The sequence below is a fragment of the Nicotiana tomentosiformis genome, chromosome 4, assembly GCF_000390325.3.
Source record: "Nicotiana tomentosiformis chromosome 4, ASM39032v3, whole genome shotgun sequence".
Lineage (NCBI taxonomy): Eukaryota > Viridiplantae > Streptophyta > Magnoliopsida > Solanales > Solanaceae > Nicotiana > Nicotiana tomentosiformis.
Window position 1 is genome coordinate 128159648 of NC_090815.1, and position 16940 is coordinate 128176587.

The 16940-nt window shown below is 39.0% G+C and overlaps 1 protein-coding gene across 3 annotated transcripts in view; it reads right to left on the reverse strand.

Annotated features, from left to right (window-relative positions):
• Positions 1–16940, reverse strand: part of LOC108944382 (uncharacterized) — a 67719-nt gene that overhangs the window by 16833 nt on the left and 33946 nt on the right. The window lies entirely within an intron of this gene.

Sequence of the window (16940 nt, forward strand, 5' to 3'; positions counted from 1 at the left end):
TTTGTCGGGCGTCATGCCCGGAAGATCAGCTGGGAACACATCTAGAAAGTCCTTCACTACTAGAACTGACTCAACTGTAGGGGTATCAATACTGACATCTCTCACATAAGCTATATACATGTCACACCCCTTCTCAACCATTCGTTGAGCTTTAAGAAATGAAGAATAGCATAATGGGGCGACAACCAGTCTATGCCCAAAATAATATCAAAGTCCACCATGCTGAGCAATAATAAATCGGTTCTGGTCTCGAAACCACTAAGAGCAATCAAACATGACTGATACACGCGGTCCACAGCAAGAGAATCTCCCACAGGAGTAGACACATAAATAGGGTAACTCAAAGAATCCCGAGATACGCCCAAATACGGGGCAAAATAAGAGGACACATAAAAATATGTAGAGCCTAGGTCAAATAATACCGACGCATCTCTATGACAGACCAGAACAATACCTGTAATGCCAGAATCAGAAGCAACTGCCTCTATACGAGCAGAAAGTGCATAATATCTGGCCTGGCCTCCCCCTCTAGGAAGACCTCTACCTCCCCGACCTCTACCTCGAGCTGGCTGAGAAGGTGGGGTGGTAGCTGGTGCTATAATCATAGCCTGAGGACCCGGTGGAGCACGTTGTGGCTGAGAAGTCTGTGGAGGTGCACCACTCCTAATCCTGGGGCAATCCCTCACCACATGGCGAGTGTCACCGCACTCAAAACAAGCTCTGGGAGGGCGTGGCTGCTGGGACTGGCTCGAGCTAGGTCTGCTGGACTGACCACTAGGAACACCCCGTGCAAGAGGCACACTAGATACTGGCGGTGCATAATAAGGCTCCTAGGGCCTAGGAGGAGCTGGAACACCGCTGGAGACTGGAAGAGCTGAATGAACGGGGCGGCTCACATAACCTCTACCATGGCGAGCTGCTGGGGCACGAGCTCCAGAATAATAACCTGCCTCTCGAAACCTATTGGCCTCCCTTTCCTCTCTGTCCCGGGCAAACATGCCCTCAAATCTCCTGGCAATATTCACAACCTGCTGATAAGAAATATCCATCTCTAAATCCCTGGCCAAACTACTCCGGATGCTGGGATGGATTCCCTCAATAAACCGTCGAACCCTCTCTCGAACTGTGGAAACTAAGGCCGGTGCATGTCGGGCCAAATCACTAAAACGGACTGCATACTCTGACACAGTCATAGCACCCTGGCGTAGCTGCTCAAACTTCACGCGCCTTGAGTCCATGAGGCTCTGAGGGACATACTCTGAGTCCATGTAAATGAAGTTGCCTCAGCCTACTCAACTCATAAGCACGCTACCACTGATAGGCTGCTCCTCTAAGTTGGAATGTAGTAAAAGAAACCCCGCTCGTCTCCGCTACGCACATAGTATGGAGAATAAGATGACACTCCTCTAGAAAACCCTGAGCATCATCTGTAGCCAATCTGCTGAAGGTAGGTGGGTGGTACTTCTTGTACCTATCAAGTCTGAGCTGCCCCACCTCAGAAGCTGCTGCCCTAACCTCGGGCTGAGCTGGAGCTACCGGCTGTATTGGTACAATTTTTGGAACCTGGTCGACCTGAAGCCGCTGCTCCGGAGTACCGGCGATGGGAGTCTGTGCTCCTCCCCCAGCCTGAAGTGTGGCAGGAGCAAGTAGAATCAATCCAGCCTGAGCTAAGGTGCTAAACATGCTTAGAAAATGGGCTAGAGTCTCCTGGAGGGCTGGTACAGAAATAGGTACCTCAGGTGTCTGCCCTCCAGCTGGAGCTAGTGGGGGCTCCTCTATAGCAGCTCGTGCGGGTGCTCTGGCTGCACCACGTAGATGTCCTCGGCCTCTACCCTGACCCCGACCTCTCACGGCTCTAGCAGGAAGCGCGGATGCCTGGTCATCAGATCTACTTGTATGTGTCCTCACCATCTGGGAGAGAATAGAATACAGAAGTTTAGAAGTTTTTGAAGTCAACAATTTTTGTACGACAAGGAATCAAAGTAATGAAATTTTTCTAACAGTTCCATAGCCTCCCGAAGATAAGTACAGACATCTCCGTATTGATCTGCGAGACTCTACTAATTCGATTTGTGACTCACAATACCTATGAACCTAGAGCTCTGATACCAACTTGTCACGACCTAATTTCCCCTCTGTGTGACGTCGTGACGACACCTAGTCTCTACAACTAGGTAAGCCTAACATTTTTGCGGAATAAAGAAATAAAAATATAAATTTAACCAACTATTCAAAAATACACAAAAATCCCAAAACCCGGAACATCGTGAATCACAAAATACAGAAGGAAATATTTAGTGTCTCTATACATCAGAATCTAACAAGGAAAAATACAGAAGATATTGGACATGAGAAAGAGTAGAAGGGGACTTGGAGGTCTGCGGACGCGGCATATATACCTTGAAGTCTCCAAAGCTGTCCCGGCTCACTGATAGTGCGGCTGATAAAGTACACCTAGATCTGTACATGAAAAACATGTGCAGAGAGTAGCATGAATACACCGCAATCGGTACCCAGTAAGTTCCAAGCCTAACCTTAGTCGAGTAGTGACGAGGTCAGGTCAGGGCCCTACTAGTAAATATATAATAAAACAATACAGAGTGTAATACCGCAATAAAATAAAGGCTGGAATTTAACAACAATGAAATCATAGAAGATAACAGCTCAGTACACAGAAACACAACAGGGGATCTCCCGAGCTACCATCTCGTAGTCCTAAATGTAAATGTACAGTACAAGGGAATCTCCCGGAATACCGTTCCGTAGTCCCAAAGTAAATATGCAGTGCAGGGGGATCTCCGGAATACCGTTATATAGTCCCAAAGTAAATATGCAGTACATGGGATCTCCCGAAATACTGTTCCGAAGTCCCAAAGTAAAGATGCAGTACAGTGGGATCTCCCGGAATACCGTTCCATAGTCCCAAAGTAAATATGCAGTGCAGGGGGATCTCCCGCAATACCGTTGTGTAGTCCCAAAGTAAATATGCAGCAAAAACAATAGAATTCAATAGTTACTGCACAAATTCTACAGTTCAACCTAAATACCAGTTAAGAAAAGTCAGATAAATTCACTAAACATGATGCACATAGTTCAAGTAAATGGTTAAGGCAAGTAGGCATGCTATTCTAAATCTAGCAGGATACTACATATGTTGATGAAACTCAAATGAGAAAGAAATCAGGTTATTACTTAGTAAAAAAATCAAGTTTTTACACAATTAGCTCGTGTACGTACTCGTCACCTCACGTACACGACGCTCATATATCAAAAATAGTACAAAATCTTACGGGGAGTCCCCCTCCACAAGGTTAGGCAAGCCACTTACCTCGAACCAAGCTAAATCAATCGGTAAGAATGCTTTTTCCACGAATATCCAGCTCTGAATGGACCAAATCTAGCCAAAAGCAATTACATATCATAAATACAACCATAATAGACTCATCTAATTAATGAAATCTATACTTTAACAAAAGTTCTGAAATTAACTCAAAAATCGATCGTGGGGTTCACGTCTCGGAATCGGGTAAAAGTCATAAAATACAAAAGCCAGTTCACTCACGAGTCTAACCATATCAAATTTACTAAAATCCGATACCAAATAGTCCTCCAAATCCACAAATCAAATTTCCAAATCCCTAGCCCCCAATTCCCAATTTCCACCTTAAATACACACTAACTAGGTGAGAAAATACATGGGGAAACAAGATTATTGACCAAAATAATCACAAGGGACTTACCTCAAGGAAATCTCTCGAAAATGCTCTCAAAAATAGCCCTAAACGAGTTTGCAAAGTCCAAAATGACAAAAATCGCGAAGCCCTTCGGTTTTAACCACTGCCCAGGTATTTCCACACGTGCGGAGCCTGGGCTCACACCTGCGGGTGCGCTTGTGCGGCAAAATGTGCGCATCTGTGCAAATCACTTACCCCCCTATGCCTTCTTACCTGCGATGAAAGGGCCGCACCTGCGCGTGTGCGCCTGCAGAAATCCCTTCCGCTTCTGCAGACCTTGTGCACCTGCGATGACCCTAACACGTCTGCGGGCATCGTAGATGCGGAATTTACCTCGCACCAGCGACCCCTGGCACTCCTCCATTTTTCTGCTTCTGCGCTTAACTCTCCGCACGTGCGATCCCGCACCTGTGGTCTCTCCACCGCAGCTGCGAAAATACCAGAAGCCTCAAGACTTCAGCAACAACACAAATCCAACTTTTGATCTGTTAAGCACTCGAAACACACCTGAGGCCCACGGGACCTCAACCAAATATTCCAACCAATCCTAAAATACCATACGAACTTAGTCGAGCCCTCAAATCAAATCAACTAATGCTAAAATCACGAATCACCCTCCAATTCAAACTAAAAGAACTTGAAACTTCAAATTCCTACAACCGATGCCGAATGAACTCAAATTTTGCACACAAGTCATATTCAACATTATGGACCTACTCCAACTTCCGGAATCGGAGACCGACCCCGATATCAAAAAGTCCACTACCGGCCCAAAACTCCAAAAATTCGACTTTCGCCATTTCCAGCCTAAATGAGCTACGGACCTCCAAAACACAATCCGGATACGCTCCTAAGTCCAAAATCACCCAACGAAGCTAACGGAACTGACAAAACTCCATTCCGGAGTCGTCTTCATACAGTTCTGACTACGGTCAAAATCCTAAGACTTAAGCTTTCGTTTAGGGACTAAGTGTCCCAAATCACTCCAAAAAAAACCAAAACGAAATCTCCCAGCAAGTCACAGTAGCAGAAATAGATATGGGAGAAGCAGTAAATAGGGGATCGGGGCTATTACTCTCAAAATGACCGGCCGGATCGTTATAACTTGATGTGCAATTTGTGATATGTTGTAATATTTGAGCACTTGGTGTGCTTATATGTTGTAATATTTGGGAACTTGAGGTGCAAGTTATATTATGATGTGATATTTGGGCGCTTGAGGTGCGATTTGTGAAATATTGTGATATTGATACGCATGCGGTGAGAAAACGGTGGCTTGTAACGCGTGGCTAGCAGGGGAACTACTAGAAGTCATGCGGTGATATAATGTCAGGGTGTTGAAACATATGCGGTGAGATAAGGGTGGATTGAAATGCGTGGCTAGTAGGGGAACTACTAGAAGTCATGTGGTGTGATAAGGGTGGCTAAAATGTGGGATGCTATTTCGGAAAAAAAATAATTTTTTTAAAATTTAATGTGAAGGCTCCCGCGGTGATATAAGGAAATGAAAGATTGTGAATTTATTTATGATTTGGGACTATGAGGAGGTACCTCGGGAGTTCCCTTTTGTTGATATTTCTCTATGGCTGCACTTGCCTTTGGTTATTTTATTTTTTTTCGTAATTTATAAATTCGTGTATTTTTCGTGATGTATTATTTCACTTGATATTAAGTGTTTTGTATTTCTTGATGTATTTTGTTGATCTTGACTTTTTAGTACGAGACTTTGAGGATTTATATTTTTGGGTTATACTTGTTTTTGATGATTGATTTGTTTTAAATAAAAGAAAAATTCTAGTATGTTTTAATTTAATAAATTTTATATCCAAATCAGTAGTTTATCTGATGTTTTATTTTTATTGAAATGTTATTTTCTCCACCCAAATTATTTCTAAAATAACTTCATTCCTTTGTTGATTTCTTACTTGATTTAAATATTTTAACCTTATTTTATTGAAAATAAATTGATCCTGCGGATCTTATATACATTCATATTTTGGTACGTGAGTTGTCCGTGGAGTTATGAAAATAATATGGGCATGTGGTGCAAGGGAAAATATGATGATTTTATTATTGACACGTGAGTTGTCTGTGCGATGGTGATAGAAATATAGGCACGAGGTGCCGTGGAAAATATGAGAGTGGGCTGAGACTCGTAATTTTTATGATTGTGAAATGAGGTGTCACATTGTGACTTTTACTTGAAAATATATTAATTGGAAAGTATTATATCCTCAAGATTATTATTTGAAAAACATATAGGTGAAAGAATTTATATTTGAAAGACTTGATTAATTGGTTGTACTTGTGTTCCTTATTCGTCTGAGCAATAATTATGATGTTCTTGTTGCATTGTTGTTGTATCACTGGTTGATTTTGTTATTATCATTGCTAGTTATTTTTTAGTATTATTTTGTATACTATATTGCACAGGTTATTAGACTAGTGAGTGTCTTGACTATACCTCATATCTACTCTACTGAGGTTAGTCTTGATACTTACTGGGTACCGACCATGGTGTACTCATACTACACTTTTATACATTTTTGTGCAGAGCCAGGTATTGGAGGTATCGTACCCGGACAGAGTTAGAGTGTGATCGCAAGGATTCAAGGTAGAGTTGCTCGATCATCGCAGTCCCTTGGAGTCTGTTCATTTCATTGTACTATTAATTTTTAATCAAACAGTATTGTTTATTTGGTCCTCGTAATCATTCTATGTATTCAGTTCTAGTTCGTGACTCATTATTACTAGTCTTGGGAAGGTGTTATAATTATTTTCGTTGTTGGTTTTGTTTATTACAAAAACAAATAGCTTGTACTGTAATTAAAATTGGCTTACTTAGTCTTAGAGACTAAGTGCCATCACGACGTCTGTGGTGGGATTTTGGGTCGTGACAAGTTGGTATCATAGCTCTAGGTTCATAGGTTCTACGAGTCACGAAAGAGTCTAGTAGATTCTTTCGGATCGGTACGGAGACATATGTACTTATCTTCGAGAGGCTATTGAACTATTAGGAAAGTTCCACTTCTTTCATTCCTATCATGCAGAATTTGTTGAATTTGGAATTTGAGCCTTTATATCTCTATTCTCTCACTGATGGTGAGGACACGTGCTACCGGGTCAGATGTGCAGACACCCGCGCATACTGATAGGGCCGCAAGAGGTAGAGGCCGATGAAAGGCATGTGCCGCAACTAGAGCACCTGTCAGAACAACAATTGAGGAGCCGCCAGTAGCTCCAGTTGGGGGATAGGTGCCATAAGCACTTGTTGTTACCCCCGAACTTTAGGAGACTTTAGCACAGTTCCTGAGTATGTTTGGTACATTAACTCAGGCGGGATTGATCTCTGTTGCATCAAATATTTCGCAGATTGGGGGAGTAGCTTAGACTCCTACCACGACTCCAGAGGAGCAGGTTCACATTGGTCAGGTTCCGGGTGTAGTACCGGTATAACCTGTTATTCCGGTTCAGCTTGAGGTCAGGCCAGGGGCATCAGAAGAAGAACAAAAGAGAATTGAAAGGTTTAAGAGGTATAGTCCACCTACTTTCAGTGGCACAGCTACAAAGGATGCCCAAGGATTTTGATAAAATTGTCACAGTATTCTCCGCACCATGGGTATTATGGAAATGAACGGAGTTGCCTTTACTACATTTCAACTGTCAGGCGCAGCGTATCAGTGGTGGAAAATCTATAAAGAAGGTAGACCAGCCGATGTAACACCACCAACTTGGACTCAATTTTCGAAAATGTTCTTAAAAGAATTTGTTCCTCAGACTCTCCGAGATGCGTGGCGCACAGAGTTTGAACGGTTGCGTTAGGGCACTATGACAATGTAAGAATATGTTATCAAGTTCAGTGAGTTAGCTCGTTATGCACCTATCTTGGTTCCTACAGTCAGAGAACGGGTCCGCAGATTCATTGAGGGGCTCTATTATGATATTAAAATATGCATGGCTCGAGAGTTGCAAACTGATACTCCATTTCAACAAGTAGTGGAGATTGCAAGGAAAATTGAGGGTGTTTTAGGCGAGGAAAGGGAGTATAAGGAGGCCAAAAGGTCTCGAAGATCTAGAGGGTTCATTGAATTTTACTCTTCAGCTAGGACCCATTATAGAGAAGGCTCGAACAGTCGGCCAGCTCAGTCTGCACATCAGATTACTTGGGGTGCTCCAGTAAGTACTTATAGTGCACCACTGACACGAGATTATTATAATAGTTATTCCAGTTATCTAGCACAGACTCAGTACGACCAGTCGCGACCTCAGAGGGACTGTTATGAGTGTGGTGACACTAGGCACATTATGAGAGATTGTCCCAGACTCGGGAGGGGTGGATTTTATCAGAACACTCAGACTATGGGCCCCAGTGCAGCTACTACCCCACGTGCACAGCCAGTTAGGGTAGAGGAAAGATGTGTAGAGGATGCCTAAGAGGTGGAGGCCCGACCCGTTGATATAATCGCTATGATTTGGCTGAGGCCGATACACTAGATGGTGTTGTTACATGTATGATCCTGATTTGTTATAAAAGGATAATTCTCCTTAATTTGATTCAGTTCTGAATATTGAGGTGAGTCATCCTATTATGCTCTGCTTATGGGTGAGCATCATAATTTTGTGAACTACTTATATGTTTATCCATGTTGGGAGGTTTGATTATGTTAGCCCGTGTCTATCATTTTATTTTTGGGCACCATTGAGGACTATAAGTCCAAAAGTAAATTTTATTACTCACTACAGTGAGTTTTGATGTGATTTCGGGATATTTGATTTCAATTTTATGAATTATATGCCCTACCGGTATGAGGGTTCATTATGTATTGTGAAAATTGTTTACAAAATTTATTGAAAAGAAGAAAGAAAAGAAATTGAAAATTTCAGTTGGCACAATGTGCAAAATACTTGTGATTCGAAGTTGAGGATGAGATCCTCGTATTTTTATATGATGTGAAATATTTAAACCAGACTACAAGCCGCAGTGGAAGTTATATAAGGACGAGGTCCTTGTGGTGAAATATTTATGAGTTTAAATTCTCCCTTTGTGAAGTTAAATTTGAACTATGGTACTAATAGGGAGTTATGCCTGATAGGCTTATGTGATAATTCTTTTATGTGTTTCTGTGCCATAATTGTGCTATAATTATTGAGCTTTAGCCTACGAGGTGAGTGCCCAGGTGGCGTTAAATGTGACTCGTTAAGTCGGGTAAATAGTTACGAGGTCTTCATGCCTCACATTCTGTTGTCAGTGTTGTTAAAATTCAAAACGAGGTGTTAGTTAATATGAGATTAATTGATGATGCTGGAATTAATTATGAACAGCTTTTAAGACCAGATATGTGGTGATGAGCATACATATGATGTGCTTCATGTCCTGATATCATTATGTTAATGCAATGCTTGTAATGCTGAGATTAGTGTTATGGATATATACCTTGTGATGTTTTGTTGGATTGTGGAGGTGCTGTTAGGAGTTGTTTTGGTGTTACTCTGGCAGGTGGATAGGACCAATTAAAGGGGAGACTATGCCAAAATTTCTGAAAAATTTGGGAGTTAGTAAATTTTTGGGGAGTGAGATTTGCAAAAGAAGGGATAAGTTATGTTATGTGTTTGAGGGCGAATGATCCTAAGTGGGGGAGAATGTAACACCCCGAATATTGTTTGAAGTACCTCAACACTATCAAGAAAGTTGATGTGTGCGTAGGCACGAGTTGCTAAATCCAGTTGACACTAATACCATGCGTTCATGTGAAAATCAGGCCTTTTGAAAATGTTTAGAGTGTAAGAAATTTAGTCTTAAAGTTTACAAATATGGATAAAAGGAATAATCTCAATTGAGATGGTGTTGCCGGGCTTATGTCGAATAGGGTGACGTGGGATCACCCCCGGGTATGTGCGCGGTAAGATGGAATAGTGATTTGATGGCTTGGAAGACAATTCTTGGCACGTTCGAGGACGAACGTATGTTTAAGTGGGGGAGAATGTAACGACCTGACTTGTCTAATTGAGTTATTACTCTCCTTTATACTATTTGAAGTCTTGAATAGCTTCATATGATGTATTATGACTTGTGTACAAAATTTGAGGTCAATCGGACTTGATCTGCTATGTTTCGGCATCGAACCTAGGATATTTCGACATTGATTCTTCAAGAATACGTGGTATCAAATTATCCATATTAACTCCAAATTCAGTTTTGATTGAAGCAGTAGATCCGTATTGAAAATTTGGAGCCATAGCAAAAAGAATCGTCGAATTCGGACATCGTATGAGAAAGTTATGCCCATTTCAGTGTCAGGAATAATTTGTCGTCGCCGTCAGCGCCCAGGGTAGCGTGGGGCGCTAGCCCTGGTGCTGAGATGTTTAAAGGTATTGTAAATAGCACCACAGACAGCGCCCCATGCTACCTGTGGCGCCAGAAATAGCTGAGACCCTATAAACGGGTGTTTTCTACCATTTTTGACAAAAATAGAGTTGGGGAGCTCGGTTTGGGTGAGTTTTGGGCGATTTTCATGGGTAAACATTGGGGTAAGTGTTTCTTATCCTATATTGATTATATTTCATGATTCCATACTTATTTACATCATGAATCCGTAAATTTATGAAAGAAAAATCAAATTTTTGTAAGATTTTCCAAAAATGTAAAATGAAGATTTTAAGGTCAATCCGATATCGGAATTTGATAAAGTTAATATGGGTGAACTCATAATTGAATGGGTTGTCGTATTTTGTATGTTTCGTCGGATTCTGAGATGTGGGTCCCACAGGTAATTTTTGAGTTAAATTTTGGTTTTTTTTGGAAAATTTGTATTTTTATATGGAATTAATTCCTACTATTTGTGTTGAGTATATTGAATTGTTTGTGACTATATTTGAAGCTTTCAGGCACAAATTCGCGAGGCAAAGGTTTATTGGAATCTTGAAATTGGTTGTTAAACGAGGTAAGTATCTTGCCTAACCTCGAGTGGGGGAATTACCCCTTAGGCATTGAGTCTTATGTGAAAATTGTGTAATTTAAAACCATGTGCGCGAGGTGACGAGTACGTACTTGGTTTATATGTGCAAATTATATCGGTTGAAATTCGTAAACGCCCTTAAGTATTAAGTTGGAAAATTGTTGTAACTTATTAAATCCCTTATTTATCATGCCCCATTCTTTGTTTGCCGAGGTTGTTTTTATATGATAATTTGGTGTGATTGTCACTTGACTTTTATGTGAACTCTGTATTTGTTTCAGTTGCCATTTTTATGGAAAACACGTTCATTATTGATTTTACCTACAAATAATTTAAATGGAAAATTTAGTTAATAAGATGAATTACTTTTCAGTTCACGTTGTTGAAAATTTGGTATTGAATTATAAAGGCCATGAATCTTATTGAGGCAAAGTGTCAAATTGTGAAATATTATTCGGTTGAGTTGTTCACTCCCGAACATGTTATTAAGATGTTATGCTCATTATGATCGAGTCGTGGCTCCTTATTATGGAAAAATAATGTGTTGTTTATTTTTGTGGCAAGTTGTAATATTTGAGCACTTGATGTGTAATTTGTGATATGTTCTAATATTTGAGCACTTGATGTGCAATTTGTGATATGTTGTAATATTTTAGTACTTGATGTGCAATTTGTGGTATGTTGTAATATTTGAGCACTTGATGTGCAATTTGTGATATGTTGTAATATTTGAGAACTTGATTTGCAATTTGTGATATCTTGTAAGATTTGAGCACTTGATGTGTAATTTGTGATATGTTGTAATATTTGAGCACTTGATGTGAAATTTGTGATATGTTATAATATTTGGGCACTTGAGGTGCAAGTTGTATTATGATGTGATATTTGGGCACTTGAGGTGCAATTTGTGAAATATTGTGATATTGATACGCATGCGGTGAGAAAAGGGTGACTTGAAACGCGTGGCTAGTAGGGGAACTACTAGAAGTCGTGCGGTGATATAAGGTCAGGGTGTTGAAAAGCATGCGGTGAGATAAGGGTGGCTTGAAACACGTGTCTAGTAGGGGAACTACTAGAAGTCATGCGGTGTGATAAGGGTGGCTAAAACGCGGGATGCTATTTCGGGAATATAAAATGATTTCTTTAAAATTTAATGTGAAGGCTCCCGCGGTGATATAAGGAAATGAAAGTTTGTGAATTTATTTATGATTTGGGACTACGAGGCGGTATCTCGGGAGTGCCCTTTTGTTGATATTTCTCTATAGATGCACTTGCATTTGGTTATTTTATTTTTCCGTAATTTGTAAATGCTTGTGTTTTCCGTTGTGTATTATTTCACTTAATATTAAGTGTTTTGTATTTCTTGATGTATTGTGTTGACCTTGACTTTTTAGTACGAGACTTTGAGGATTTGTATTTTTGGGTTGTGTTTGTTTTTTATGATTGGGTTGTTTTAAATAAAAGAAAAATTCTAGTATGTTTTAATTTAATAAATTTTATATCCAAATCAGTAGTTTATCTGATATTTCATTTTAATTGAAATGTTATTTTCTCCACCCAAATTATTTATAAAATAAATTCATTTCTTTGTTGATTTCTTACTTGATTTAAAGATTTCAACCTTACCTTATTGAAAATAAATTGATCCTGCGGATCTTATATACATTGATATTTTGGTACGTGAGTTGTCCGTGCAGTTATGAAAATAATATGTGCATGAGGTGCCGGGGAAAATATGATGATTTTTGTAACGACACGATTTATCATTTAAGAATTAACGCCACGTTCAGTGACTTAAGGTCTCGAGCAACTTCGTAATATGTATTATGACCCGTGGGTGTGGTAGAGTTTAAGTTTCGGAAGATTCGGAAATAAATTGAAAGAACAATTCTTATTTAGAAGCTTAAATTGAAAGAGTTGACCAGAGAGTTGACCTTTTATGCAAACAACACCGGAGTAGAATTTTGATGATGTCAATAGCTTCGTATGGTAATTTCGGACTTAGGCGTATGTCCGGATTTGGAAGTCCGTAGGATAATTCGACGCATTTTGGCGAAAGTTGAAAAATAGATGATTTTTGGAAAGTTCGATCGAAGGTTGAATTTTTGATAACGAGGTCGGAATCCGATTCTGAAAATTTGGAATAAGTCCGTCATGCCATTTATGACTTGTGTGCAAAATTTGAGGTCAATCGGACTTGATTCGATAGGTTTCGGCATCGAATGTAGAAGCTGAAAATTTCATAATAGACTAAAGTTTCAAGTGAGTTTGCACAAGACCTAAATTTCAATGAGCATAACTCTCAAAATATAAAGAGTTATATGGTGTACAACCTACAAATTAAAGCCCTTTGAGTCTAGGTTCCAACGCATCAAACCTTTCGTCATTTGGATAAGTAAACAGAAGGTTATGGCCATTTTACTATACCTGTATCATATGCGCGCCCAGATGCGCGGCCGCGCATATTTGAGACTTTCTACCTCAAGTGCACGGTCGGATGCGAGGTCGCTTGCCTAGCTGCGCGGCCACTTGCCGCGCACGTAGGAACCCATTAAATAACCCCAAGGCCGGGTAGGGAGAGGGGTTAAGTCATTTTTGAGGCAAAAACTTGATATTTTAGAGAGATGTAAGAGCATTTTAGAGAGAGATGGAGTAAACCTAACATTCCAATCATTCAATCTTGCACCAATCTTCAAGAATCAAGGAAGCTAATCACAAGATCTTCATCAAAGATGTACGATTCAACCCCTAGTCTTCAATTTCGAGTTTGGGATAAAAGATTGGTGATTGGGAGTATGATTCTTGTGTGTAAGAGTAATATGTATATATGCTTGTACCAATAAGGTTTGTGGGAAGATTGTTGAGATCAAATACATAAAGATAGGGTTGTGGAATAAAGAAATCTTGTAGAAGAACCTTGTAACCAAATTTGGACATCTAGTGTTTGATAAAATACTCAAATGAGCTGAAACCATGAAACTCTTCCTAATTATGGTTCACTTTTGTTATGTTTCTAAATAGATTGAAGTTTTTAGGATTTACGGAACCTCGTAGTAATGTAAGGAAGGCTCAAGAAAGATTGGAGTTGTCCGGAGGTCAATTCACGTGAGAAAGCTTTTTTGGAATATCGGCCTAAGTGAAAAAAGGTTAGTGTCTTTCTTAACCTCAAGTGAGGGAATTACCCCTTAGGCATCGAGTCTTATGTGCAATTTGTGAATTGTGAAAAGTCGTGTATGCGAGGTGACGAGTACGTACTCGGGCTTATATGTACAAAATTCATTGAGTTAAAGTCTTAGACATATTGTGTAGTAAATTGGATAATTGTTGGCATATATTTAATCATTTATTTATCGTGCCAAAATTCTTGTTGTTGAATCAGTTGTTATATGACAATTTTGATGTGATTGTTACTTGATTATTTATGTGATTCAGTGAATTTGTTGGTTTGATAATTATTGGAACTTAATTTCATTATAAATTTTTCCTCTGCAAATAATTAATTAAATGAGCTTAAGAAGAGGTGTTTATATAATTATTGAAAAATTAAGTTTTATGAAGACTTTGGTTTATGTTGAGTAATTTCTATCTCTATTGATTGTTTTGGGGTGTTGTACGCATTGTGTGGAGCTTTTGGCTATTTGATGTGAAATTAATTGACTTGGTTGTAGCTTTGAAATTTGGTTGTGGCCATTAGGCAAATTGTGATATGAATTGATTTTTGTTATGTTGCTATGATAATTTTCCGTGTAAATTATTTTATTGTGTGAGTTATTATTTTAAGGAGATAAGGGTGCCATTTCACCGTTGATATTATGTGGGTATAAGGGTAGCATTTAACTATTGTAATATTTGTTGGAATATTGTCTGGGCAGAGCGATAAGGGTGGCTATTGATATTGCCAGGGCGGAGGGATAAGGGTGGCTATAGGAGAGATAAGGGTGACTATAAGAGCGATAAGGGTGGCTATTGATGTTGTAAAGGCAGAGGGATAAGGGTGGCTATTGATATTGTCAGGGCGGAGGGATAAGGGTAGCTATAGGAGAGATAAGGGTGGCTATAGGAGAGATAAGGGTGGCTATTGTCAGGGACGATATGTGATGATGTGGAGTTGTGATGTTGGTGATTTTCATGTGATGTTGTGATTTTTTTGTGTTTATTTTATACTTTGTGCAATTTGTCTTTTTGTTGGTAAATTGATAACAATCTGATTTATGTTGAAATTGAGAGCATGTGGCTATTGCCAGGCGGATTATAAAATAAAATGTGGGCACGAGGTGTCGTGAGTAAATAATGAGGATATTGGAACGTGAATTGTCCGTGCAGTTGTGATATGAAATAAGGGCACGAGGTGCCGGGAAAATATGATGATTTAATTATGGGCACGAGGTATCGTGGAAATATGAAAAATAGGCTGAGACCAATCTTTACGAAAAATATGAAAATGGGCTGAGACCCATATTTTTATGATTATGAAACGATGTGTCACATGGTGACTTTTTAATTGAAAGAATTATATTTAAAAATATTTATTTGGAAGCATTTTTATCTAGAAAGTATTATATGAAAGAATTGTATTTGAAAGATGTTTATATGAGAAAAATTATATTTGAAGAGATTTATTGAAAGAATTATATTTGAAAGATAATTATTTCAGCAAATTATATTTGAAAGAGAGTTATTCGAAAGAATTATATGTGAGACATTTATTTGAAGAACTTGATTTAATTGGGTGTATTTGTATTTATTAATTGTTGAGCGATATTAATGGCATTATTGTTGTCTGTTGTGCATATCACTGGTTGTTTTATGTTGCCCTTATTATTATTTGTTCCTATTATTTTGTATATTATATTGCGCAAGTTATTAGACTAGTGAGTGTCTTGACTGTACCTCGTCTTTACTCCACCGAGGTTAGTCTTGATACATACTAGGTACCGACCGTGGTGTACTCATACTACACTTCTGCACATTTTTGTGCAGAACCAGGTATTGGAAATATCGGGCTTGAGCAGAGTTAAAGCGGGATCGTAAGGATTCAAGGTAGAGCTGCTTGGTCGTCGCAGTCCTTTAGAGTCTTTTCATTTCATTGTACTGTTAATTTGTAATCAAACAGTATTGTATATTCGGTCCTCGTGTTCATTCCATGTATTCAGTTAGAGTTCGTGACTCAGTACTACCAGTCTTGGGATGTTGTATATTTATATTTGTTTCTCTATTAGTTTTGATTACTTCTTTATATAAAAAAAATAGCTTTAACAAATGTAATTGAAATCGGCTTACATAGTCTTAGAGACTAGGTGCCATCACGACGCCTGTGGTGGGATTTTGGGTTGTGATAATTTTATTATTGACACGTGAGTTGTCCGTGTGATGGTGATAGAAATATGGGCACGAGGTGCCATGAAAAATATGAAAGTGGGCTGAGACCCGTAATTTTTATGATTGTGAAATAAGGTGTCACATAATGACTTTTAGTTGAAAATATATTTATTGAAAAGTATTATATCCTTAAGATTATTATTTGAAAAACATATAGGCGAAAGAATTTATATTTGAAGGACTTGATTAATTGGTTGTACTTGTGTTCCTTATTCGTCTGAGCAATAATTATGATGTTCTTGTTGCATTGTTGTTATATCACTGGTTGATTTTGCTGTTATCATTGCTAGTTATTTTCCAGTATTATTTTGTGTACTGTATTGCATAGGTTATTAGACTATTGAGTGTCTTGAATGTACCTCATCTCTACTCCACTGAGGTTAGTCTTGATACTTACTGGGTACCGATCGTGGTGTACTCATACTACACTTCTTACATTTTTGTGCAGAGCCAGGTATTAGAAATATCGGGCTTGAGCAGAGTAAAAGAGGGATCGTAAGGATTCAAGGTAGAGTTGTTTTGTCGTCGCAGTCCCTTAGAGTCTTTTCATTTCATTGTACTGTTAATTTGTAATCAAACAGTATTGTATATTCGGTCCTCGTGATCATTCCATGTATTCAGTTAAAGTTCGTGACTCAGTACTACCAGTCTTGGGATGTTCTATATTTATATTTGTTCCGCTGTTAGTTTTGAATACTTATTTATAAGAAAACAAAATGGCTTCAAAAAATGTAATTGAAATCGACTTACTTAGTCTTAGAGACTAGGTGCCATCACGACGCCTGTGGTGGGATTTTGGCTTGTGACAATTTTATTATTAATACGTGAGTTGTCCGTGTAATGGTGATAGAAATATGGGCACGAGGTGCCG